This window comes from Diorhabda sublineata, chromosome 10, assembly GCF_026230105.1.
Source record: "Diorhabda sublineata isolate icDioSubl1.1 chromosome 10, icDioSubl1.1, whole genome shotgun sequence".
NCBI lineage: Eukaryota > Metazoa > Arthropoda > Insecta > Coleoptera > Chrysomelidae > Diorhabda > Diorhabda sublineata.
This window is the reverse complement of record NC_079483.1, coordinates 15,745,169-15,772,246: the sequence shown is the minus strand read 5'-3', so window position 1 is coordinate 15,772,246 and position 27,078 is coordinate 15,745,169. Positions and strand designations below refer to the sequence as shown.

The following is a 27,078-nucleotide window of genomic DNA, read 5'->3' as shown; positions in this document are numbered from 1 at the left end:
ATATAAAGTCAACGAAACGTAAACAATACAAAACATTTCCAATTTAGAGAGACATTGTAGCAATGAATTTAGAAGCTGGAGCTGTGTTTATTTCTCGCAAGTGTTGGTAAATTTCTCAAGAAGCCTTGAAAAATGAATAAAGAAATACAACACAGCCTCATAGTCGAAGTAATGGATTTTTATACCGGCACCGACGACATAAAAGCCTGCATAACAATAATGAGCTTCAACAAAACACCGAATGTGTTAGAAATTTATTCAAAAATAACGGAGGTATGTTATTTCGCTGGTTCCTATTGAATGCAAAAGCTTTAGTTGAAATAATGTATTGTAAACGTAGTCTATTTCAAAAGCAGATTAATAGATTATAGATTGCGTACTTTGACGAATTTTTTTCCATATCAGACCTTCAGAATATATCTATTGGATAGAACAAGTAAAAGTCACCATCCAGTTTAAATCAAATTAGAAATAACAATGTAATACAGGGCCGGATTAAGCTACGGGCTTGGGAGGGCTATAGCCCCGGGCCGCAGGTACAAGAGGGCCCCATCATTTGGAAATCACTCTGTATTATTTGATGTGTTGATACCACAAATCTAACGTATTGATATTATTTTGTCAATTTTTCCGGGTTTTCGAATTCCTTAAGGGGGCCCCGTCATTATTTTAGCCCCGGGCCTTATAAATCATAATCCGGCCCTGGATATATAGAGTAGATCCGTTTGTTGACGAATTAAGTTCTTCGTCCAGTTGTGTTACAATGAAACATTTGAATCGGTATAAGAAACAAGCTCTACTCTGATATTCTGCAATACTAGACGTACTATAGTGCAATGGACTGTTAAATTTTTTATTTCCTTAAAATAATATACTAGCCTAGTCCTTACACGTTCAACCAATTAATTAAGTTGGTAACTGTTACATATTTATCTGTTTATCAGAATTATTTAACCTGGTTATTAAGTACGAGGGTTGCTAAGTAAGTTTTGAGATATGGCAATGAGAATATGTTATATCTGACATTGCCATCATGAAGTTTGACATTTTTAATAGTAAACGTACACAGAACCAGTTGTCCTTCAAGGAGTTGTCATACAATTGCTATTTGAGATGTTTACAGATTCTTGAAACAGTCATATTAATCAAAAAATGAAATTGATTGTCAAATATTTTCATGCGATGATTTTCTATGAGTTTCGACGTAGATTAAAAAACAACAATAAGATCAGCACTCAATTCTTGCGAATTATAAAATAAATTTGCTACAATTCTCATATAAGATGCATATTCACGACAGATATGTATTAATCTGCAAGAGAAATTCATTTACTCGGAATTTCCTGCAGAAGTAATTTAGACAAGTGGAATACAAACTAAGAGAATATATTTTGCAAGAGATGTGAAAGCTTAATGTAGTTTCCTTCTTTGCAGTTAACAGATATGAAATGCATATAACAATGAAGAAGGAAATTAGCTTTTTCTTAATAATTTTAGCAATGTTTGTTTAAATAAATTAATATTTCAAACGGAACACGTTACTATCATGTTCCAAAAACTAAAAGTGGTAAAAGTAGAATGACGGCAGCCGACATGTTATTTAAAAATGCGATATTTTTCCTGGTGAATAAGAAAAATTCCTAGAACGGAAAGTTCTGACTAATTTATATTCAACGCGTTTTCTCATAAGTATACTTGATGTATATCGACGATTTTTCTAACAGAGCACAGGAAAACTGTTTACAGAGTTGATTATGAAAAACTATAACAAATGACAGCTGACTAATTGCGGCTCAAATTTTAAAAGAATTAACAATTTTGTAACCGAAAATCTTGGTGGCGGTTCAGCTCTATAATGAGCAAAGACAAACTTGTATTATTGTTGAGTTCAGCATCCACAAATTTTTAGATTGTTACATCTCCTTTTTGATTAATCTTGGAATCATTATTGTAAATCAATTGTTCTTAAACCTAGCCTTAAGCCTCACCTTTATATCATCCACAACTCAGGAATTATACTTTCAGAGGTAATTTTTTCTACATTAATCTAGATATATTACTAGTTTAGAAGTTGATTAGAAGAGCGACAATACATAATCATACATTTGAATACAACAATACCAAATAAAAGTACAAACTATAGAAGTAGCTGAACTTTGCTATCCAACATTTCATCTTCTTCTAGACGTTCCATGTCTGTTAAATGCTTGTTGGATGTCGTAACTTTCTTTATAGCTGATCTGGAGATTTAACTGGTTTTCTGTTGGTGTATATCATGAACTTCTGATTATTTTATGACATGGACAGCTTTCATTCTTCAAGATATCGGAATTTCTTACTTTTTCATGGTCTAGCTGTAAACTTTTTCAAGTACGAGGATGATTCCAGAAGTTCTTGATCTAGAGATGGCAGTAGTTGCTTGAAAAATACCACTGAATTAGAAAGTTTACAATCTATACAGCATATGTTTCAAGTCTGAAGACGCCACGTTGTTTAGTATTTGATTTACAGCCGGCAAGAGTGAACGTTTTCAGTAAATTTGCAAAGGGAGAACCGGTTCCAAAGAAAGCAAAGACCATTCTAATTGCAGTCAAGGTCATGGCATCGGTTTTTTTCGGGATTTTGGGACTTTATCTCAACGTTTTTGAGCGAAGAAAACAAGCAAAATCGGCCGCATTCGTTGGAAAATTTGAGCAAATTGTTAATGCCACACCTCCACATTAATTTAGAGTTGATGAAACAGTGGAACTTGAGGTTTTCTATGGAGTTATTAGAAGCAAAAGTTGCAGCTAGAGTTTTTGATTCGCAAATTAGACAAATTTTCGTAGATGAAAAATTTCCAACGTTGCTAAATCATACTCAAAAAGCAAATTAGGACGCCATTAAAAATATATATGTTGCACGCTCATTTAGACCAATTCGAAAACAACTTGGGCGCGTATTTAAAACATAAAAAGAAATGTTAATCCTCAGGACATCTACATTAAATTCGAATTGTTTTACTTTTAATCAAAAATTAAAACAGCAGATTTCGTTAAAGCACTTCCTTGAATACAAAAGCAAACTCTTTCGTTCCAATTTTTTCGATTCATTTGAAATTCAAAGCTTCAGCTCAAATTTTGGATTCACCCGTGTTTGTACTGTGATCTGAATAGTGAAGTTCATACAGAAAAAAAAATTAATGTACAGCTCATAGCTCTGAAATTTCACTCGTATATTGGAACTTTTGTAATAAATGTTCATGTGGAATATTTTTGAAATATTTACAGATCAATTTTCTATTTCAATGAGCACATTTTCTTTATGTATCGGTTGAATAATACAGACATTCTATGCAAAGTCATATTATTAGGAATAAAAGTAATAATCCATTTATTGTAAATAATGAATAAAATTCCAAACAAACAGTTCACTGCAAACAAACAGAAACCAGCTTGAAATAATTGTTCGAGAATACTGTAAAGAATTATATTGCTGAAATTTCTTTGTCGTTTTTAACCTTGTTTTATTTGTACACTTTGTGTTTTAGTTTTCATATATTTTCAGGCTTCTACTCAATTACCCGTATTTAGTGATCAATCGAATTTATGGAAGTGATTTGTAGTGTAAACAAAATGAAACATATTTATGAGAGTCCGGGTCATGTCAGTATTTTGGATTTATTGATGCAACGATAGGTATTTATAGTTGAGATATAATCAAGTGATTGACTAGCTAGCGTCAAATAAACGCCTTTGTCGGCAAATCCGTCAGATATAGAGTGAATAGAGCTACAAAGGTTATCACAAAATCCCCTGACACATTCAATGGAATCGCGAAAGATATCTCTTGGTTTGAATTGTTTGGTTTACCGCCTTTCATTTTGACATCTTCTGTAAACTTCATTTCAACGAGTCACCGTGAGAAACAAGTTCTATCTAGAGTTAATAATGGTATACTAGATGGAGTCATATTGAATACAAGTTAGTAGTAACGTTTGCATTACTTTTAGATTCTTTAAAGCTGTATTTATACCGCGGATATGTATACGAATACCTTAAATCGAAATTTTAGGATTAGTTTCCAAGGTAATTGGTTGTTGCACATCGTACCAAACAAGTTACCTTAAGAAATTGAAAACTCAACATTTCCCAAATTTGTAGGAGACATTTAAAATATAATGAAATTATTGAAAATTTTGGAAAAGCCTTGCGATGGAAGAATGCGGAAGTCTTCTCAACTGATTTTTGTATTCTGATCATATTGATGATCTTTTAATTTATTTTCTAAATGCTGAGGTATATGTCCTATGTAAACAGCGTCAAAATCACTTGGTATATAATATTTTACTTTTTTTATTTTTGATTTTGACTGAGTGGAATATATCGACAATGTACCATATTAATAAAACTAATTTCATATTTATTGCAATATTTCAATAGTTGTTGGGAAAATCCTTGGGTAATTTTATACTTTCGCGATCGCCTCGTTTTTTTGGTTCTAGGAAATCGAAAAATCATCCGATAAATTTTTTAATAATTTTAGTTTTTACGGCGGAATTACGAAAAAAGTGATGGGAATGAAAAAAATGAAAGCTTATAGTGGTTTCAGGGCTTTAAATGTTCATGAAAATGCACGTATAATTTTGATAACTTTTTCCAAATATTCAAATGAAGTTGTTATATAAAAAAAAACAACAAATTGAAAAAAAATTTATACAAAAATGTTGATTTATCATGTTTTTACAATTAAAAATAACGACAATTTCTGTTAAAATTTACCTTTTCTCACATATAATCATTTTTACCTGTTTTATTAAGTAATCAATGAAGTTATATAAACAAAAAATTCTTAAAATCACTTATTGTAATCAAGTATACAATATTAAAAGATAACTTAAAAAAATGGTATCTGACTAAGGTTGGTAAGGTATTTTTTTTATTAATCCATTTTACAAAAAATTCATCGAAATCGGACGATTTTTCGATTTTCTAGAGCCAAAAATCGAGAGCTACGCGAAAGTATAAAATTACCAGTCCTTGTATATAAAGAAAAGTATTTAACGTTTTAATGCTTAGTTTTTGTTTTATTCCTTATTTGAATGTAGTTTCTGTTTATTGTTTTTTTGAAAATATTAATTTTTAAGATAATTATTTGCTTCAAATACATTTTTTGCTTTTGTGATGCTCTATCAGCCAAACTTATAATCACTGATTCTTTTTGTTACATATGATAGGATATGAATTCAAGTTCAAATATATTAAGGACCAAGTTGCTTTTGTATACCATATGTTTTCAACAGATTTTTATTTTGATTCGGAAATAATTCGGAACGTCGATTTTTTTCCTTTTTTTGAAGTCTAATTTTCATTTAGAATAGATATAAATTAGAGACAATTTAGTTACAAAATTTTTCTATTGATGCCAAATTATTTGAGTCAATTATCTGTAATCATTTGATTATAGATGCTAACCATATTATTTTGGAGGAGTATATGGTTTCCGGAAAAAACGTTCTGGTGAAACAAACCTCGTTCTTCGATAATGTATGCCCCAAATTAGTTAATTCAGAAGCAACTATTATATTTTTGAGTGTTTAATAAAAAATGTCTTTATTTGGGTGTTTCGCCACGAAGCAAGGAATGCAATGGCTCATATCATTTCACTTTCCCACTTAAGAAGCAAAATCTTGGCGTTTTTCCGGAAAATTGAGCTACAATATTCACAAACAACGTCTATTGATGCATGCGAACGTAGTAATTAATACCGAAATCGTATAGAAACGCTGCTCGATTCAAATCAGTTCTTCATACATTTCTTTTTCATCTAAGTATCTAGATATTGATCCCTGAGGTTTGCTTGACGATTTCGCATTGCCAACAGAGCTTTCCTCTTGTGATTGGGAAGCATCAAGTCGAGCCATACTCACGCAGCGCTCTTCACATGTAATTTCTTAGTCTTGTTCAGTCCTTTCATTCGCAATGTTTCGAATCTTAATTTCAATATAGGTTTGATTAGAAAGATTCGATCGCCTTTGTCGCTGCATTGTTAATGATAATATCTTCACGATAAGGTGAAAGAAAATTGAAACAAACATATCAACCGGTCAACTTTAAAACTTCTAAATAATTTCTAATTAATAACATTACGTTTAGGTCACAGTTGCTTTTTCTATACCATTTTTAACGAACGACTAAGAATGAAGAGCTAAAGTGAAGTTTTCACTGCTAAATTTTTCGTTTTTGTGTTTTTTTTTTCGTTTTTTTATACCACGTTTTATGTCACGTCCCACGGAAACGGAATAAAGAGTATCCTATGTCCTTCTCCTGGTTCTAAGCTACCTTCCCACCAATTTTCAACCAAATCGATACGACTTTTTTTGAGTTATAAATAGTGTAACTAATACGACAAATACAGATTGATTATATTTGTATTCCCTTTTATAATAATAAAATAAAAAAAAGTAATGGGTCATGGGAAAGACGTACAGACAACCGGTGGAATGTACAATGAATTCAAACAACCGAAGCGGTTCAAAGTAGAATAAAAAGTGAAATAAAATCAAAATATCTAGTGACGCCCCGAATGTTCAAATTGTCGCCCATAATTTTCCACGCGAGAGTTCATTCTTTGAAGAGTAGTCTAGATTTCTCCTCTCAAAATTCTCTCAATGGTATTTCGTATTCTCTTGATCATGTTGCCGTGGGGATTAAATTGCACGGATGACAAAACTTTCATTGTATTCCTCTAAGCGACGTCTGCCTCGTCTCCAGTATACAGGAGGATTCACATTGACTGTTGCTTTTAAACGATTCATCAGTCGACAGATCACTATATTACCGACTGCATATTGTATTGTATTCACCAGTTGCATTTCCCTTACAATCAAAATACCTGCCTATCACGTCAAAAGCTTTCCGGTTTTCCATCATTTCTCCTCATTTTGTACTATTTTCTTTTATATATTTACATCTCAATGTCTCTTCTTGAATGAGTTTTATTATACGCATGTGTAGCGTCCAAATCTAAAATTGTTCAGTATGTATAGAGTAAACGCCGATTCATAAACTTGCCTTCCTGTTTGCCGTTTGCTTTGACGTTTGTTGTTACAAAAATCAAAAGATTTCCTACAAACAACAAGCATCATCATTGAAGATTGGCATACCTCCTAAACAGTATTAGTTGCATGTTGCCCATCAAACTGTCACGCAAAAAAGAGGAACTCACAGAATACTTCAACACACTAGCAAGAAAATCCAAAAAAAAGGTTCCCCGACTTACTAGATTTCTTTGAAATAATACCCGAAAGACTATACATTCTCACGACAAATTGGTCTGTCTTTTTGGGAAATGTGACTTAAATTAAATCAAATATTAGATAATAAATAATTGTATATTATATGTGAGATACTGAAAAGAGATTGTGAAATGTTGTGAATTCAAAATATACCATTAATATATATTATTCCATAAAAAACTTCTCATTTAAAAATACCTTCTATACAATCACGCATTCGTTCTTTGTTAGAAAATCCGTGCAAATAGTAATTGTTTCACTAATGGGTGAGTGGCTTGCGTGTAAATCATTATTATTATGTCTGGTGAATATTCATCATTTCAAAAAAATAACGGACATGTCAAAAACCAGGATATTTTAAGAAAAACATAATTATTCATACATATTATATTTTATTGAAATAAACGGGCAGTCAACATGGAACAATAAGAATTACAAATGGTCATTTAACAATGTCAAGTAATAAGGTCAGTGAAATAATCCAGCTCGACATAACTTAATAAGTAATTAGAATTGAATAATAGGTGCGCAAAGCAGGGCACCAGCAGAGTGGAAAAAGAAAACAAAAAACAATTTTTCTCCTAGGTTTTTCGAGTCAACCCACAAAAGGACCACTCGTATTAAATCTTTTCTTGCCAGACCAAGAAGACAAGAGTGTATAGCCAACAGGCTAACTCTTAATAAAAAAATAAGACCTCCCAGAATCACTCATAGAACTCAGGGCAGAAACTGTGAAGCGAATGATGAGAGGACCTTTCGAAATAACAGGAGACGGTGGAATGTCCTTCTTAGCACCCATCCGAGGATTTATCTGGGGGTAGATGGTTAGAGGGATGAGATTTCTCAAGCGCACGTGTGTTTGTGTGTGTCCCTACATCCTAACCTACTTTTGTTACCCTCTCTTTATTATTTATATTATATATACAGAAAAGATAAAATTTTGTTGTTGAACTCGGTATAACTAACAAGAAAAACCTAAAAAATTTGAACGGTTCAAGAGGAATTTATATCAATAACTTTTGACTACCACAACTCTATTTCTCTTATTAAAAAAAACTGAACTATTTATAATGAATTTTTTTATTTTATTGGGATACTCATGGTCGTGTTCATTGCTCTCGTAGAGATACGAGGGATGTCTGAAAATATCGGCCCTTACTAATATAAGTTGGCAAATGTATTTGATTTTTTTGTACACTCAGAAATTCTCACTAAAATTTCACTCATTTTGGACGCTTTGTTTATGATGACAATAAGTCGTTGTGAGGATTTTTGAAAATAGAAAAAGTTCGGTACCGAACTATTATCAAACATTTGTTTTTTAAAAGTAATATGCTCATACAAAGAGGTGTAATACACTGTGTGAGAAGACTATGCATCATTATTTGCGACTGTGGAATTTTGAGCAGCTCTATTAAAACGTAGCCGAAACATTTTAACATTGGACAATTGTCGGATTTAGGCTAGAAGGATCGGAAGAGGCATTTGCCAATAAAAAATATGTTAGCGCATTCGAATTTTTCAGGCCTTAACGATGTGGTTTAAATAAAATGAGTATGATTTTGTTTGTCGATTCATAACTGTAGATGAAACTACCACTACCCTCCTATAAGAAACATAATCAAATAGCAAATTTGCTCCAAAAAAGGCAAAGATGGGTGCATCAAGTGGTGAAGAAGTTGTCATAGCTTGATGAGATAAAGGAAGACATTGCAAAAACAGCCCATTTGAGGAACAAGAAAGTACTTTTCCATTAGGAGAATCTCAATCTTCAGTGGTCGCCATATCTACAATTGCTTGACCCCCTAACGTTTTCACCAGATCTGGCCCACAACAACTTTTTCCCTGTTTCCTAACTTCAATAGCAGAAGGAAGATTTTCATGGACGAAGAAGTTATAGCATACGTAAACACCCCCTATAACAATTATTTGAAAGAGTTAAAAAGGTTGGAGCATATTGCAAAATGTATAGATTTAAAAAGAGACTATGTTGAAAAATAAATTGGAAAAAAATGTTATGTTTCTTTGAGGGATCGGAAATTTTGATTGTGGCCTCAATATCGTCCTGGAAATATCTTGTCTCGTCTCAAGCTCTTGTGAAGCTCTAATATTGAACGAGTTTCAATAACAAAGCCGCCTTCATTGCAGTATTCCAAATACACACTCGAATGCATATAATCAGACTGTTGTTTTTTTTAAAAAAAAAGAGGAAAAAACTCGGTGTCGTGAGATGTTCGAATTAGTAAAATTGATGGGATAATATTTATATTCTACTTTGGTGCTATACGTCTCTTAAACTGAAGATGAAGAGATATTTCTCAACGCCAACCATCAAACGTTAAATTAACGTCACTACTGAGAATTATATCTCTCAAATACAGCTGTCGTTCTTAATTAACTCTGCACAGTGTAGAAAGAATTCTGTTACGTTAAATTCATCTATATGAAAACCTTCTCTTGACTGTGTTTTTTTAAGTTAAACTAAGTTTTATCACAAATTCAAATCAATTAAATGACAATTTCATTTTGTGAGAAACTTATTATACCGTCATGCCTGGAATCCTTTTATAGTTTCATATAAAAATTGATAAACTCCAAGATGTATTTATTTTCTTTGGAATCTGCATTCCTGTATTTTAATAATTCATTCGATATATTTATTAGAGTATAGAGTACAGATTATTCACTCTAGAATCAGCCAAACTAGAACGAGAAAATATGCAGAAAGCTTATGGAGAAACCAGACCAACGAATGTGAAGAAATACAAGACTAAAATAAACCTGAACAGAAGGAAATGGTTACTAGACGTACTTCTCCAAAAAAAGTCTACGGAAATTAGGACAAATATTTTTATTGGAAAGCCCCTGAATTTGACTTCATCATAGGAGAAATTCAGTAACAATTTTCACTAAAAGCTAGTCAAATCAACCAACTTATTTATTCATCACGCAGATTCAAATATTTACCTAAGATATGGAAAGAATCAGAAGTTATAACGTTATATAAGCTAGGTATACCTCCCCAAGAAGTTACATCTTATTTTGAAATTGTATAATATGAAAAATTGGTGCTTGAGAGACTAAAATATCTTAAAAATGGAAAGAACGTTATTTGTTCTCTATTATTCGGCTTTTAAGAAAAGCACTATTGTATTTATTCCTATTTGCAATGTCTTGTCGATTTGCTATCAATGAGTTCACTGGTGAAATATCTGCGACAAACTGTTTGGGAGTGAAACGAGGCTTCCTTGTGAATTAGAATTGGGCTATCGGCATGTAGAGAATCTAGCGGAAGGAGGTTATGTAATCCAATTGAGGAGGAAAATGGACGATTTACACGAATTGGTGAGCGCTCCAAAGCCTCCGAGACCATGTGTTGAAATCCAGCGTGTAGAAACCGGCTATGAATAAGTTAGTGACCAGCCAGTTGAATTGGTAAGTAGTTAGGAACATGGTAGATATGATCTTTCATGACAGCGGTGTCCACATTTTAAATTGGCAGCTATTTCTCTCGTACCTAATGAAGACGAGAAGAAATGAGTCCAGTTGCCGATTTAAACATCCGATCTTGGCTAAGAACTCCACTAGTACACACAGTGTAGCCGGTCATATTCCAATTTTTTGTCGATGTTAAAATTTGGTGAAACCACTGATTATTTCGCGGTTGTTTCTTTGTATTGTTTTTGCGACCTGTTTATATTATGCTTATACAATTTATAAGGCTTTTTTGTTTGTTTGCGGTAAATTATTGAGTTTCCAGGAAATCTAAGATTCTGAAAATTGATGATGGTGCATGTAAACGAGTCTCTAGTAACAATTTGTTAGTAGAGTTAGTAGACAATTTGATGTCATAACGAACCCATCGGGATAGTGAAAATCAAACCAAACAGAAAATTTAAATAATTTTTATAAATCATCAACATTGGTGATGAAATCGAAAATAGGAATAGAAGGTGAATATTTCTTAATCTTGAAGTTGAAACTTAAAGGATGTAGGGTATTTTTTTATTACCCGCCAAGAGTAGTATGTTGACTTGAAACTCTGGAGGGTAAATTGACTAGCAACCCGTCGTCAAGAGCAAATAATACCTTCTTGGTAATTGTTACTTTTTTAAACAGTGTTAAAATGAGTTGTTTACAATCTAGACAGGAGACAAAAATCAATGACTAACATTATATTATTATTATTAACTATTTAAAAGTAGTAGTATCGAGTCACCATAAAGGTCGAAATAATTTAGTTCAATTCATACTAGTACATTAAAGCTTATACTAGTGAATATAAGAGGTCTGGTTATTAAATAACGAGACTGGTTACGAAAAAGGGTTTTAATATGAAAATTATTCTACATTTGGATGCTCCCCTTCAATATACTCCCCTCCCTTCGCCACACACCTTTCCATATGTTTTTTCCATCGATCGAAGCAGTGCTGGAAGTCTACTTTGGTGAGGGCCTTAAGGAGCTCTGCCGTTCGAGATGTTCGAGCACTGGAGTGCGCTTACTGGCCAAATACTGCGTCACGGATAGCGCGTTATGGGCAGGCGCGTTGTCCTGGTGCAAAATCGGGCCGTTTTTTACGAACTCGTTCTCGCAGTGTCGCCAAAACTGACAAATAGTAAGTCTGGTTGACAGTCTGACCCTTTGGAATCCATTCAGTCATCCCGATACTGTTAATGTCGAAAAAAACGATTAACAGTGCCTTGAATTTCGATTTGCTCTCTCGACGCTTACTAAAGCGTTTATACCATTCAAAAACACGTGCACGAGATAGAGAATTATCCCCATAGGATTCTTGCAACCATTTTTATCACTCAGTCAGAGTTTTTTTCAATGCAACGAGAAATTTGTGATTGATACGTTGCTCCTGTTTTTTGTCACGAAAAATAAACAAGTTCGTTTCAAACCACTACTGTACAAATACTATAATAGTGACGGAAACGTGTTTTGGGACGTGCATAGACCCGCAGTCTCGTTATGTAATAGCCAGACATCGTATGTTTTCTTAGCTTTTAGTTTGAAATAACGTAAAATAATAATACGCTAAATTACATCTGCAATTTTCTAAGGGGCATTGATGATTATATCCACCCAAGGCCTTTTATTCGAAATGTTCCTTAATATTTCGTGCAAACTGTTTCTTCTCCCCCAGTTGTTTTGTTAAATATGAATTTGGAAACTTTTGTTGCTAAAGTAGCTCTCATGAGATCTATTAAAATAAATAATTCATCTTATAGGAGGGTTTCTATTCTCAGTATTTTCTCGGAATAGCTAGAGCTGGAAAACAACCTCTTTAGGTGAAATATATGGGATTATCATGTTTTTAGCAGAATGAACGCTTATTAAATAATGAAAAGGTTAAGTAAACAAGTGTTCGATTTTATTTTACTATGTCACGCATCCAAATTACATGATTTCTTCGTGAATATAAATAATATTTTTCAATATAGAAACACGACAAGAATTGTATTAAAACACGACAAAAAACAGCAAAAAATGGAAAGGAAGAGTAAAGTAATATAGATTTAATTTCGATGGAATAAGAGGTGTGTCAAATATGATAAAATATATGATTCCTACGATTCACCTTTTAAAATTAATTCGAAATTTACTGTTTCGAAAATATAGTTTGACGTTGTTTTGAGTTCGAGTATCTACTCGAACGAGTCTCTAATGAGATGTAATAACGTCGATATTAGTCAGTGTTTCCAACCCTCTCCTTGCAAATGCCAGCCATTGGGGATGTTGATATCGACAAAAACATCGATGAAAATAACTCAGAGAGATATTTTCTCATCATCAGGTTATTATTCAGGTATCATAATCGTTGTAGTTATTTCAAGAATTGATTTGGAGATGTTCATTAGTAAGCCTAGTGCTATGTTTGTTCTTATTTATTTTCATGACGAAAAACATCTGCTCACCTAAATAGGTGCTACCAAATATGCAGAGAATGCGTGCTGCATACTTTTTTAATCCCAGGTAATAATCCAAACTCTTGAAATATTTTTCATAAAATGTAAGAGCGTTAATCTTATTAAATTTTTCTTTCAAAATACTGTCCGATTGAAGATCTGTCAACTCCATTTGCAAATGAACTGGAACCTGTGAAGCTTCAAAATTGAATGGATTGTTGAAAATTGGGAATTCCATTTCATTCATTTTGTGAAGGTCTTTAAAACGATTGTTGAGAATATTCATCCAATTATTTTGGTCACTTTGCCAAATAATTTTAAATGAGGGAAAGTCCCGACTATCCTTCAAAGGCTTGAATATATGAATAAATTTGAGTGACAATCAGATTTTTACATTGTAACTTTATAGTCAGATCAGTCAAATGTTTATTTATATCAACTAAAAAGGCACAATCAATTCACTAGTCATTGTCATAATCAATTTTTTGCCTTTTTCTAACATGAAAGCTTGAATAGGGTCACGTAACGCAAAAAATCTTTCTAAAACTACTCCTCGACTTCGATTGAATAAGAGACTTCAAAAAACCTCAACTTTTTGTCCAAATCTTGTAAAAATTGCTTGAACTGTCGGTGATTTAGTCCTCTGCTCCTTATAAAATTTACAAGTTTAATTATAAGTTGCATAACATGGTTCATTTTTAAATGTTTGGATGCCTATGACACCTGATGAATTCTTCAGTGAAATTCTATAAAATTCCCCGATGTTTTCTGTTTTACTTTAGTTATAACGCCCGAATTTTTGCCAGCCATAGAAGGAGCGCCATCCGTAGTTGTGCTACTAAGTATAATCCAGTCGAATTCATATTCTGCTATCAAATGCTCAATTACAGAATAAATATCATTTGCTGTTGTAGTACCTGTCAATGGAACGCACTTTCATCGTTCTTCAGTTAATTCAAAGTTACTGTTAATGCCTCTTATAAAAACAGCAAGTTGAGATGTGTCAACAGTATCAGTGCTCTCGTCAACAGCCAGTGAAAAGTTTGTAAATTCCTTAATTTTAAGACCTAAAACATTCGTAGAGGAAATGAATGAAGACTAAAAACTCTAAAAAACATGATTCTTCTTTCTGTGACACATTGCGATCGCGGGCCTTATTGGTTTTCGACAATTCTTCCAATTCTTCCATTTCGATTGAGATACCTCCAAAACATATCAACAGCTTCTTCAAATCATAGGATGCCAAACAAAGACTGTACGACGGATGACCCATAAATTCGAAGTTTTTACTGTTCAAAAACGATTTTATTTTATCTGATGTGTGCAAACTCGCATTGCATTGTGTGATTCGTCTTCTGCGGTAGGTTTCCCTTATTTTTTCGAACAAATACTGGTGTACCATTCGGAATTGACCGTTCTGCATTGCTGTAATGGAATGGTGGCAACACGTCTAATTATTCTGAAAAAAAGGCAACATTTTGTTGTATTTGGCTAATTTTAAAAGTCACAAGTCGATTATTATTTAGTTTCTGGTTCATATGCATAGATCCATGATTTGTCGCCTGTCACAATCTTATAAAATTCTTTCAATTTGAATGAATTTCTTCAGCATTTCTTTGCACCAAGCAACACAAGCTGTTTTTTGAGCGATTGTCAAATTATGCAACACAAACTAATGATAATGTAATATTAGATGTATGCAAGGGGAACTATGTCACATGACGATCTTACAATATCAGTTCAAGCACAGCATCGATGTTTTCTGGCACAATAGCCATATTTAAAGTCATAGAAAATCATGGCACGAAAATATTTGCGATTCAATTCTCAATTAAGAATATCAACTTTATGATAATATTGACGAATTCTCAAAACTTAAGCCCTCGTAATATGAATTATACCTTCTTTTTAGCATTCAATTGATTAGTAGAATATAGACTTACCTTCAGTTAGGTTTGCTGACCACCTGAATCTGTCTAAATTTTGTAAATGATTCACAACCATTTCCATTTTTGTAACATACGCTCCCGTCTCCCTCATTTCGATAAACTACTTCAAACACATAATAATCGAACACTATTTTATTGCATAATGAATGTCTGATTTTTATAATTCAGTCTTCGTTTTCATTGCTTGCTTGCTTGGTGTACCAAATCTGAAATTTAACATTCTTATTTAAATATATATATTGCTTAATAAAAAATTTTTATTTTTGGGGTCTTTTTATGTATTTTTGTTCATTTACCACATCAATATCAAAATAGAATATATTTTATCTACGACCACCATCAAAATTAAGCATTTCAACACTCATATAAAAAAATGAGATTATATACGAGGTGTGGCTATTAAATAACGAGACGGGTTACGAAAATGGGTTTTATTATAAAAATTATTCTACATTTGAATGTTCCGCTTCAATATACTCCCCTCCCCTCGCTACACACCACTCTATACGTTTTTTCCATTGATCGAAGCAGTGCTGGATGTCTTCTTTGGTGAAGGCATTTAGGAGCTTTGCCGTTTTATGCTTTACCGCTTTACCTTTATGCAGATCTTTTTCTAACTTTCATGGAAATCTGAACAGACCCGTTGATGCAATAGCTTTTGGTCGATATATTTGTTAACTATACAGAAATGAATCGTTAAATAGTAAACGATTGAATTTTAATATCGCCAGAAAGAGTTCACAATTACACAGTGGCATATATGTTACCCTAGATCATATTTTTATTGTTATCAATTTGTGTATAATTGTTTATTTTAGAGGCAGAAGACACTCATTCGTTGATAAAAATATAATTGATTCAGTCATTAATTCAAACGTCCAGCTCTAAGGAGTATGAAACATCGTAGATATCGATTAGCTATTACGAAAAAATGTTGTTGACAGCAGAAAGATTTGCTAGAGGGGTAGCTCGAACAAAAATAAGATATGAATATGAACGTATTTGTCCCTGTCTTTCATTTTTCCTCGGCAAAAATATGATTTGTATTCTATCATACCCCCCAAACTTCTCGTCGTGTAATATGGTGCTTGTGTGTTGATAGATGTAAGTGTGTGAAAGATACGGGGAGTCGAAGTAATGAGGTTGATGTGATTTATTACCAACGAGGTAATTTGAGGGTATATATCTTAGATAAAAAGTCATCTGATAATAATAGCTTAACAATATAAATAAAGAAGGATTCCAGTGTATCACAAAAATAAAGTTGATTATCCAAATATTTTTTGTTTATGTCGCAGTGTGATAGAGGAAGCAGTATTATAGTTTATCCCCTGGGATGTAATTTTAAAGCTTCTTCACACAGTTTTACCAAAGCGACAATCTCACTAGGTACATAATTATAATGAGGCTCTTGTTTATATTCATAATCGGCCTGTTGTGCCCCACTTAAAAGTCGCAAAAGGCGATGTCCTTGAAACAGCTAATGCTAGGCAAATTGAGAAGCTTTCACTATACTATTCGATCGAGAAGCAAACTTCACTTCGGTTCGTGCTATCTTGCTTCGCCTTTATCATCTTGCTATCATTGTCGGTTGTTGATGACGACTCAAAGGACACGAAGTGAGACGAAGTTCAAACTCGAAGCTTGTGACTACACTACGGCCTACTTTAGTTCAATTCAGCTGTACGCAAGATTGGTGCCGCGTTTGCTCACAAAGGAACATAAATAGCATCGTGAGGATATTTTTGCGCCCTTTCATAAATACGGATGAAAATGGGTCCACACCCGAAATAAAAGAGCAATCACAACAATGGATTGAAAAGGGATAACCGGCTCCAAAGAAGGCAAAGACCATTCTATCTTCTCGCAATGTCATGGCGTCGGTTTTTTGGGATGCCTTTGCGATTATTTCCATCGACTATCTTGAGAAAGTAAAAACTATCAACGTATTATGCGAACTAATTGCAACGTTTCAGCGAAAAAATCAAGCAAAAAAGGCTGCATTTGGTAATGAAAAAAGTGTTGTTTTATTGTAATGGCCAAAATTAATGAATTAAACGTTATTTCATACACACTGTTCACCAGATTTAGCCCCATCAAATTATTTTCTGTTCCCAGGCTTGAATAAATGGCTCGATGGTCAAAGATTTTCCAACAATGAAGAGGTTGACGATTCGGATTATAAAAAGGGTAATTTCTTTGTTGGGCTAGGTATTTCTGGGACCCTCCTTGTTCGTTGGAAATGCACAAAATAAACATTTTACAAATGATTGGTTAATTCAAATTTCAAATCCAAAGGAACAATTAACTAAATAGAATGGCAGTTTCGCTTTGCATAAAAATATGGTTAGTTATTCTGTTATTAGTAGCCTGGCCTTTTATATATAGCAAAAAAAACAATAGATTTAGGATATTTTGTGTTGCCAACAATGTCTTTTATAACTAAACATCTCTTTAGCATTGAGAATCGTCTCCATAACGTGGAAGTTTCATAACCTTTTTTTTTTCGACAAAATAAACTAGAAGAATATCATCACTCAAGTTTGAACTTTCTTTGGATATCGTCATTACTTAAAAAGTTGACACTCGTGTTGATATCTCGACCTGGATTTTGCTGGAAACAAATTAGCACTGTCTTATACCGCTAGCTATAATATTTTTTTTTGGAATATCTGGATTTTATTCCGAATACATTTTTAGAAATAACACGAATTAAACTAAATAATACCGATAATAAATATATCGTTGCTATGGAAATGTTGATCATGTTTGATACTTTTACCATGTATTATGATTTCTTTAAAAATAAACTGTTCTAAACTTAATTCTCATCCTTTTTAGCGTTCTTTCCATTTGAGTATAATAAAAAATACCGTTCATTACACGTCCAGAAATGAATTTTTCGGTGCTTCCATGACTTCCCGAGAATTTGTCACGCGCGGTCGGAACAATTTTATTTCCCGACTCCTAATGGAATATACTATTTTATACAAATATATAAATTATTATGTATATCAATAAAAATAGGTTTTGTGAACATTTCCGAGGATATATTTCAAAACCAAAATTATGTTCGAAATTAGTCTTTTATCAAACAGGGGTAAATATCAAAGAAAAAAATTGTACGCCATCTATTAGTAAGCTAGAAAAGTTCATCAGTGCTAATGTCGATTTCAAATTCAGAGAATTTATACGTTTGATAATATAATTTTGGTAGCTGAGTCTGTCTAACTCTAAGGGAGACGTTTATTGTGTGCTAAATTAGATATTTATCAGTAGATGTACATCCGTCATTTAATAAATATACTCGTGCCCTATTTCAATAATAATAATTAATAATACCCTCAAGCTAACACTGTTAAGAATCGTTTAGGTTCGAAATCATCCCTGCCTGAGGTAGAAGTAGATGTCTTCCGGGAATATTATCTAACTAGCATAGAACAACTAAATGAGTTACATCACCCTCTGTATTATCTGCGACGAACTAATGCCGCACCCTATCGTTTAAATATTCCTCATTTGTATACAAAGTTAGAAACATATTATCGATTAATTCCTATTATTAATCAGAAATTAAATATGGAGTTTAAATAAAATTCATTGACGTTATTTGTTGTTAAATTTGATATTGATTACTTCTTTTGCTTGAGTGGAGTTTGTTGATAAAGGAACAGTTTTTTTACGAAAGTTTTATACTTGGCAATCTTAAACTTTCAACTTAAAGCCTGATGCTTGATTGAATTTCCTTCAGGACTTTTTCAATGCCGCTGAATGGCCATTAAAGATCTTACGAACCTATCCTGATAACGTGTCTATTATTTAGAGGCTCACGTTCGTAAAATCCTTTTTTGGCTTTTCATATAAGAAGAAATCAAACAAATTGCCTCACAAGTTTTTGCAGTCATGGTTCATTTACTTAGGATGAAAGGGTTTGTTGTCTCGATTTTGCATTCCGCTGTTTTCATTGATTCAGATACATTGCCGAGGTAGAAACTGGTACGTACAAAAACGAAAACAAAAAAGTTTCAATAGATATAATTAATCAGGACCAATTTTAGGAACAGCATGTCCAGATAATAAATAGAATACCATATTACGAGGGTGATTCAATAAGTAACTTTTACGATTATTCCTCTCTCAACTAGTAGTTGTGTTTGTGTTTGAACTGAATATAATAAATTATTTCAGATATTCCTAACTGCTTTTGTTACGTTCAAACGACTAATTTGTTAAATAGAAACAGGAAAAACTTCTAACAAAATGATTAGTTGAGAATTAAATTGTAGAAATATTGAAATTATTTTTACGATTGTTTTAGTTTTGTGTCTCTGCCACACTGATACTTTTTGGATTCTATATTACAGAATAATAATTTATTCCGCCATTATATCCACAAAAAAAAAATGATAAACATATCTTAAAAATTATGGCATTATTGAAATTTATAATTCTATCGAGGTCTGAATACGTAATCAATAGTTCCTAACTTGTTTCACCACTTCTATTGTTACCCTTTACACAGTTGAATTTTCTGATTATCTTCTACGCATGTCGGTTTTGCTTTGTTTGCCGAGCAGTACAACAATCAAATTCACGACATCACTTTTTGAAAAAGTTATATGATACATGTCTTTAAAATACGAGGGTTGCAGCTTAGGTTTTGAGATATGGCATCTTTGATGTGAATATGTTTGCATTGGATAGCGCATGATTTGACAATCATGATCCATGCATATGAACCCTAAACTGAAAACAACAATCGATGTCATGGGTCTTTCGGAACCATCCAAATCAAATAAAAGTGTTTCGCGCACGAATCACTTCGAAGCAAATGGTCGTTTGTTTTTAAAGAATGGACATGACACCCCGTTCTGTCAGAGCAACGTAGAACGGACAATTTTGAATGGTACACCAGCATTTGTTTGCCAAAAGTCACACAGAACGTGTTGTTATACAAGTGCTATTTGAGTTGTTTGCAGATACTTGAAACATTCTACTTGGTGAAAAAGTGGAATTAATCGCGAACATTTTCGTCCGATGATTTTTTATGATATCCGACGTGGATTAAACCAACAGTAGTGTGCCAATCAACTCGATTCGACTTCTGGTGATAAGGCACCATCTGGAGCCACCGTGTTTTCCCAAATCATTCGTGATTGCACATCGCCAAAAGATTAATATCGTGAAGGAGTCCAAAATCGACTGTTGTGATAGAAAACCGAGAGATTAAAGCATACTTGGGCAAATTGTTACTTATATGTGGCTCTCAAATTCGGGCTTCTACTGTTCATCAGGTGCAAATATGTCAGTTGCTAGCGTGGTATAATACGTTGAAAAATCACGCGATGGGAAATAATTATTTTGATTCATAAATTGTTAAGGAGAGGAGCAAAAGTATCAATCTGGTAATTATTCAAAATTTCCAACGTCTTTGCTGAGCAAAAAATTCCAACTGTAAAACTCTTCTTATATCCAAGAATTTCAATGCTTTCATTTACTTTAGCTTTATCATAATTACACCTTTGCAACTTAATTCAAACTGACTGAATAATGTGAAATAATGTAAAAAATAATTTAAGATACTAATTGTAAATAGGAATTGGTTCGGGTAGGATTATTTACAAAAAAAAACACCGCTCCTTATAGGTATATCCAAGTTAATTCTTTCCATTTTATACGACATAAAATTGCGAGTTTCTATTTCCGGTTCGATTAATTTCTCATTTAATGATGAAAGAAGAAGAGAATTAAAAACTTGATTGAGGTTTAATGGTTACGATAAGAAAATAGTAGTGGATTAACCGTCATTTATTCAGAAAATCTCTTTGTAAGTCTACTTTTTCCGACAATCTAAATGAAAAACAAGAAAAAATTTGATCATGGATCTTCCAATTCGGCTGATCGACAAAAAAAATAGCAATTTAGAATTAGTTTATAAATCCAGCAATACTTTAAAACAATTGTTAGAGAATCCTAAGGATGGAATATTGGATTTAGAAAAGAGTGATTTACACTACCTCTACATTATTTGTAATTCTTGTGAAAGTGTGTTGGGAGAAGAAGGAGATCAGTTGATGTCCGGTTGAAGGAGCATATAGCCGATTTGAAATATGTACGGACACAAAAATAGAAAATATATCAATTTGAGAGGATTGAAATACTTAGTCTTCATTAGAGTCCGTTTAATAATTCATTTGACATATAAAATGAATGTGAAATTCCCTTCCTACTTTCGGTCTCTGAAGACTATAACGCCCATCAGATAGTGTAAATATGCGCGTGGCGTAATATTGTGGTAAATAGTGTGTTAAGTACCATTTGAATTAATTTTTAGGGTGTGTGAACCATGTATGTTTAATTTTCGATAAAAAATAAAACATGATATCTAAATTTCTAAGCTTTATCAACTCAACATATCTATAAAATACACAAATGAACCCCAAACATCTTAGCAGATCTTCTTTAAGTGTGCGTGCCTAGGTAAGTTAATTTTTCTAATTAATCTATTTCTACGTTATCAATCATGACTTATCCTTCTGTTACATTTCGATGTTTCATTGTAACTATTTAATTAAATTTCGTCATATTATAGAGAAATACTAATTGTCAAAAAATTGTTACAATTTGTAGACAAAAGCTTGAAAAAACTAAAAAATAAACATAAATATAACCAAATAAAGATACAAATAAAATTAAGTTTTAATATTCAAGGATTTTGTCGAAACTCTCAGGAAGAACAAACTTTATAATTCAAAAACTTACCCAAATTGCGTATGAAAGTACTATTGGCTAATATCTTGTTTATACCCGATAAATCATATTTTTTTGGTTTTATTTACCACATCTAATATCTCCTCGCCCACAATGAACAACAAACGATTATCAAAGATATTTTTATAAAACAATTTTTGTGTTATTTGAAAAGTATCCTTTTGATAATCGTCAACATTAGTTTCAACGTTATCGAGAAAATAATAGCTTCTCGAACTGAATATTTTATGAAAGAAGACAACAATACGAAGACTAATGGCTTATGAAACATTAAGTTGAACGGTAATTCTAATACTACTAATAATAAATGGATAAGCTCATTCTTTGGACACAAAATTCGGATCAAACTGTTATGGAAAAATATCAAGTTTAATTTGATGATACTACTAATGATGGAATGCAGGTTTGTACTGCAAAAATTTACTATTAAATTTCGATCACATTAATAGATGGACGTAAACCAAGCCATTTGTGACATAGTGTTCATACAGGGTTTTGATAACGTACCAGCCTATAATAAATTCAAAAAGTCCTAAACTGCCTTATAAAAGTAAAATATAATGGATAACAGTTTGGAAAATACTTCAATAACTGAAAATTAGGAAATATGTTTTAAACTATTCATATGAGGGTGAAATAATTCACAAAAGATATTTTAATTTGTAATTGCGTGGGAGGCTTGATGTAGTGATGTTCATGCAAAAAACTATTGATTTTTTTTTTCGATACAATACGAGATGTGGCTATTAAATAACAAGACTGGTAATATAATACATTTTATTTTAATATCATGTATTTTCATTTATTATCACTTCCATACATAACCCTCCTTTATCACTAAATCGCTCCATGTGAATTTTCTAGTATTCGAAAAACAGCAGGAAGTCTTTTTCTGTCAGCTCCTTCAGTAAGTGCGCCGCTTTTTCTTTGACAACTTCGCAAACTCGAATCTAGTTCCTTTTAATACAGATTTGATTCGTCACACGTTCTTAACTTTTCTTTGTTTTAGTGGTTTCCAATCAAATTGTCAATACAAATATTTTTGCGAGCTTCTTGTTCAAGAGAATTCTAGGTACCAGTTTTGCGCAGACTCTCCGCATGTTAAAAATTTCTTTGTCAATTCCTATAGATTCACCAATCGCACAAATACTTTGCCGATAATCAGATCGAACAAGCCTGATGTCGAATGACATCTTCTCTGCCATCTTGAACACGATCAAGCCACTCAAAAACACGTGGACGCGACAAACATCCATTGCCATTGACTTGTTTCAATAAATTATAACTTTCATGTGAAATTTCACTACAATCCGTTGCCCTGTTTTTACGACAAAACAAAACACAAAGCAAATTCTACAGCTACACTGATTTGGCAGACACAGTAGATATCGCATTCGAAAAAGTAGGCTTCAGGATAAATAACTGAGAGTCGTTAAGTTTTGTCAGATGTGTAATTTTTTCTGTAGCAGCGCTAGTTTCGTTACTTAATAGCCATACTTTGTTTTCCATAAATATTTTATAATATATCGTATAAACGTATCATGAAAATAGGTTTTTTTCGTATTTAGCTAATTTATAATATTAAATATTTGACATAGTTTAGGTTGATATAAATAAAAACAATAAAGGTAAAGAAACCAAATCAACTTTATTGATAATTCCCAATATGTTTTATCTAGACCTTGTATAAACAATATTTTGTTCCCTTTTTGGCTTGCAATCTGCTTCTTAGTCAATTAGAGGCAGCTTTTGAGAAATCTCTCAAATAAAACAGAGTTAGCCACCTTAGTCAAATATTTAAATGCTACGTTGTATAATTATTTTCGCGTATTATAAATATTTGATTATGAAATTAGTAGCTTACTTATTTTCATAATCAAATGATATCATAACGAAACTTTCGTTAGGTTTTATTTCGACTCAAGTTGCCAGTGAAAGTATGTTTTCTATTTTTCAACGATATTTGATATATTGGATGGAATACATCGATAGTATATAGGGTAGCAGGATTTAAACGAGGTCGCAACTTCGTTGTGGTCCACCAAATGAGGTGTTGAATCCAGAAATTTTGAATAAATCCATAAAGCGGTACATCGCTTATTAACTGAAAATTTGGACATGAGAAAGCTGTGCGCAAGATGGATGCCGCGTTTGCTCACTATGGAACGAAACCAGCTTCGTGAAGATGTTTCCATCGAGTGTTTGGTTCATAGAAATAAATCCGAACCATTGATGAAACGTGAAATCATTACTTCACACCCGAAACAAAAGAATCAAAACAATGGACTGAATAGGTAGAACTGTCTCCAAAGACCGTTCCATCTACGGGCGAAGTCATGGTGTCGGTTTATTGGGATGCGCGTGGGATAATTTCTATTGTCCCAGAGCACCGTGTATAAAATACTTACTCTTTGTTCACATTTTTGGTTATCCAAAAATATTATAAATAGGGTAAGAAAGTATTTTTTTAACGCAGTCCTACTTTTGCGACAAAAATTTCTGTGTTTGATGACAAATGAACAAGAATTTCATAAATCGCATATTTCAATACCCAAATAAATTTGTCTAATATACTCAAAATGTGTATATATAACTTTAATAGTGAAATAATCCACGCCGTCTAAGTTATAGAGGTATTGTTGATGAACTTGAGACTTAACTGCCTTGTTTATGGCTAGAAGCAACAGGAAAAAATGTGATAGAAATTGTTCCAGGGAGAAATTATACGACGTGCAATAAAACAGGAGACAGCACCTAATAAAATATATTTTATGAGTAGAGACACGCTTTTTGCGAAATTTTTTTGCATTAATGTATTTCATTTCGAGCCCTACAATGTTTTATTGCCGATAAAATGTGAAACATATATTAGAGAAATTATTGAAACAACAAAATAATATCAGCAATAGAGTTGGTGAACACGGAGAGAAAGGTTGAAAAAAGTGTAACAAAAGCGAGAAATGTTGATGCAAAAGAAAATGAGAACATAAAACGTGCTGTAGAAGAGGAGATGAACATAAATAGAACTTGTTGAGGGATTCATTAAAATTAAGTGACTTGCAACGTAGCATTCGATACGGCAACACATATTGGAGCGGCAACATTTTATAGACGGCTACTTGTTGAAAGTTACCCTTTTCCACCCGCGAAACGTGAAACGAACACGCCCGTCGACATCGAGTTCTGATGAAAACGTTAAAGGTATTATTAAAACCGAAGATCCGCAGTCAGAATGATAGCTGTCGATCCCCAAAACAAACTCTTGACTCCAGAACGGAAAGCACAGAGAGTTGAGTGCTGCGAGGATTGGTTGGAAGCGGAGGAAAAAGGGGACTTTCTCAGCCAAGTCATTACTGGAGATTTGTCCTGGTTCTACGAATTCGATGTGGAGCTCAAATCTCAAAACAAGAGAACCGAGAACAAAAAAGTCGCGAAAATCAAGGTCCAATTTTTACGTTGAAGTTTTAAAACGTCTTAGAGCTTATGTGGAGCGAGTTCGAACGGATTTGGCACAAGGGAGTAGGTAGATCACTTATCACGCCCTTTCACAAGATATTGGCCTGAAGCTCAATTACCGCGACAGACCATCCGCCTTATTCGCCCAATTTAGCTCCTTTTGACTTCTTATTCACAAAATGGTGTTATGGGGGCGAGATGTGGAAGTTATCAATCGTGGAAACGGCGTTGGCCCAAGTGCATCTTGTTTCAGGGAGAGTACTTGGACGACGATATTATAATATCTTTATAATTGTGAAATTATAAAGAAATAGTTAACAAGTTTTATACGTATTTTCCGGACAGACCTCGTATAAAGAGATATGTGAAACTGGCAATGTACTTGTGGCTATCGTGTTGGGAACTTAATGACCCATTATATCCGAGTGCGTGATAAAGACCGTTTTTAACATGTTTAAAAAGGGAACTGTGAGTTCTCGTATTAAATGCCTACTGTAGACATGCAGCGGCAATCCATCAAAAAAAAATTGCGTGTCTCTTATCGCCGTTGCAATCGCCAAGCATTTTCAGCCGCTGTTTAAATCTGTACGAATCAAAATAATCTCCATAATAGTATCATTCAATAGAAAATTTAAAGATACCATTAGAAAATAGATTACTACCCTCTTTATATCTACTCAAGACAATGGAGTATCGTGTAATCCAGATTAGACCCTAATTCGTAAACGACCCTCATAACGAATACTTTTTCTGTTTAGTTCATCGCAATAGATTCCCAGGAGCAGAAGGTTATTAGGATGGACTTATCCTTTAATCAATAATACCTGCAGAAAGGAATTTGTTGTACAATCAATTCCAGAATTTGATTTAACTATGCCGTTTTGCATAAGTTTATTCTGACGTTCAGCTCTTTACTTTTCATAAGGATACAATTAACTATCATAAAACTATAGTTATAACAACAAATAGTTTTATTACGCATTTCTGAAGAAAAAAAAGCAAATGTATCGTTTTTCTACCCTCTTAGACTCATAACGACAAACTATGATGTAATATTACCACGAAAGTCCTGCTCATGAATCTTTAACAAGCTAATTCTATTCTAGTCGAGATTCGTTTCGCCTAGCATGGAGTAATTGTTTAATTTTGAGGGTATATTCATGTATCTGCAAATTTGGTATTCTGTAATAGTTTACGAAAACAAAAGCCTATCGAACATATGTCAGATGTGATGTAATGAAATTGAGTGAAGTTATTATTATTTCAAACAAATTGCCATAAGCATATATCGACCATATCCTTTTGTCAATACTTAGCCGTGTACAAGAGTGCTGACCAAACGCCTTGGGAATGAGGGGAGGTAGAAGATCAACCCTACTTTTTTTAATCTCTTCCGAAGATGTTACTTTTAATGGCCAGTCACTTGACTTAACTTGGAGTACACGTTTGTGATTCTGCAGGCTTACACTGCTTTAAAGAAATGAGTCCCATAAATTGAAGTTTTGGGCGCCTACATACGAATTCGGTATTCATAGCCACGTCTTGCACACTGCTCTAGGCGGGATTATGTTAGATAGCTCAGAATATCAATTCCCCTGGTGGTAGGATCGGTAAAACAGAGTCAGATCAGCGACATTTCTTCTATGCTCTAAGTTGTCCAAGTTTCTGGTCCATTCTGGTCGAATTGAACTCTTCTGTTTTGAATCAAGAAT

At 33.1% G+C, this 27,078-nt stretch overlaps 1 protein-coding gene across 6 annotated transcripts in view; it reads right to left on the bottom strand.

The window, feature by feature from the left end:
* Positions 1 to 27,078, bottom strand: part of LOC130449353 (eye-specific diacylglycerol kinase) — a 260,920-nt gene that overhangs the window by 172,075 nt on the left and 61,767 nt on the right. For all 6 annotated transcript variants that reach the window (XR_008910435.1, XR_008910436.1, XM_056787124.1 and 3 more), the window contains one exon: positions 15,134 to 15,345. The gene's annotated coding sequence lies outside the window, so the exon portion shown is untranslated. The remainder of the gene's footprint in view (positions 1 to 15,133; positions 15,346 to 27,078) is intronic.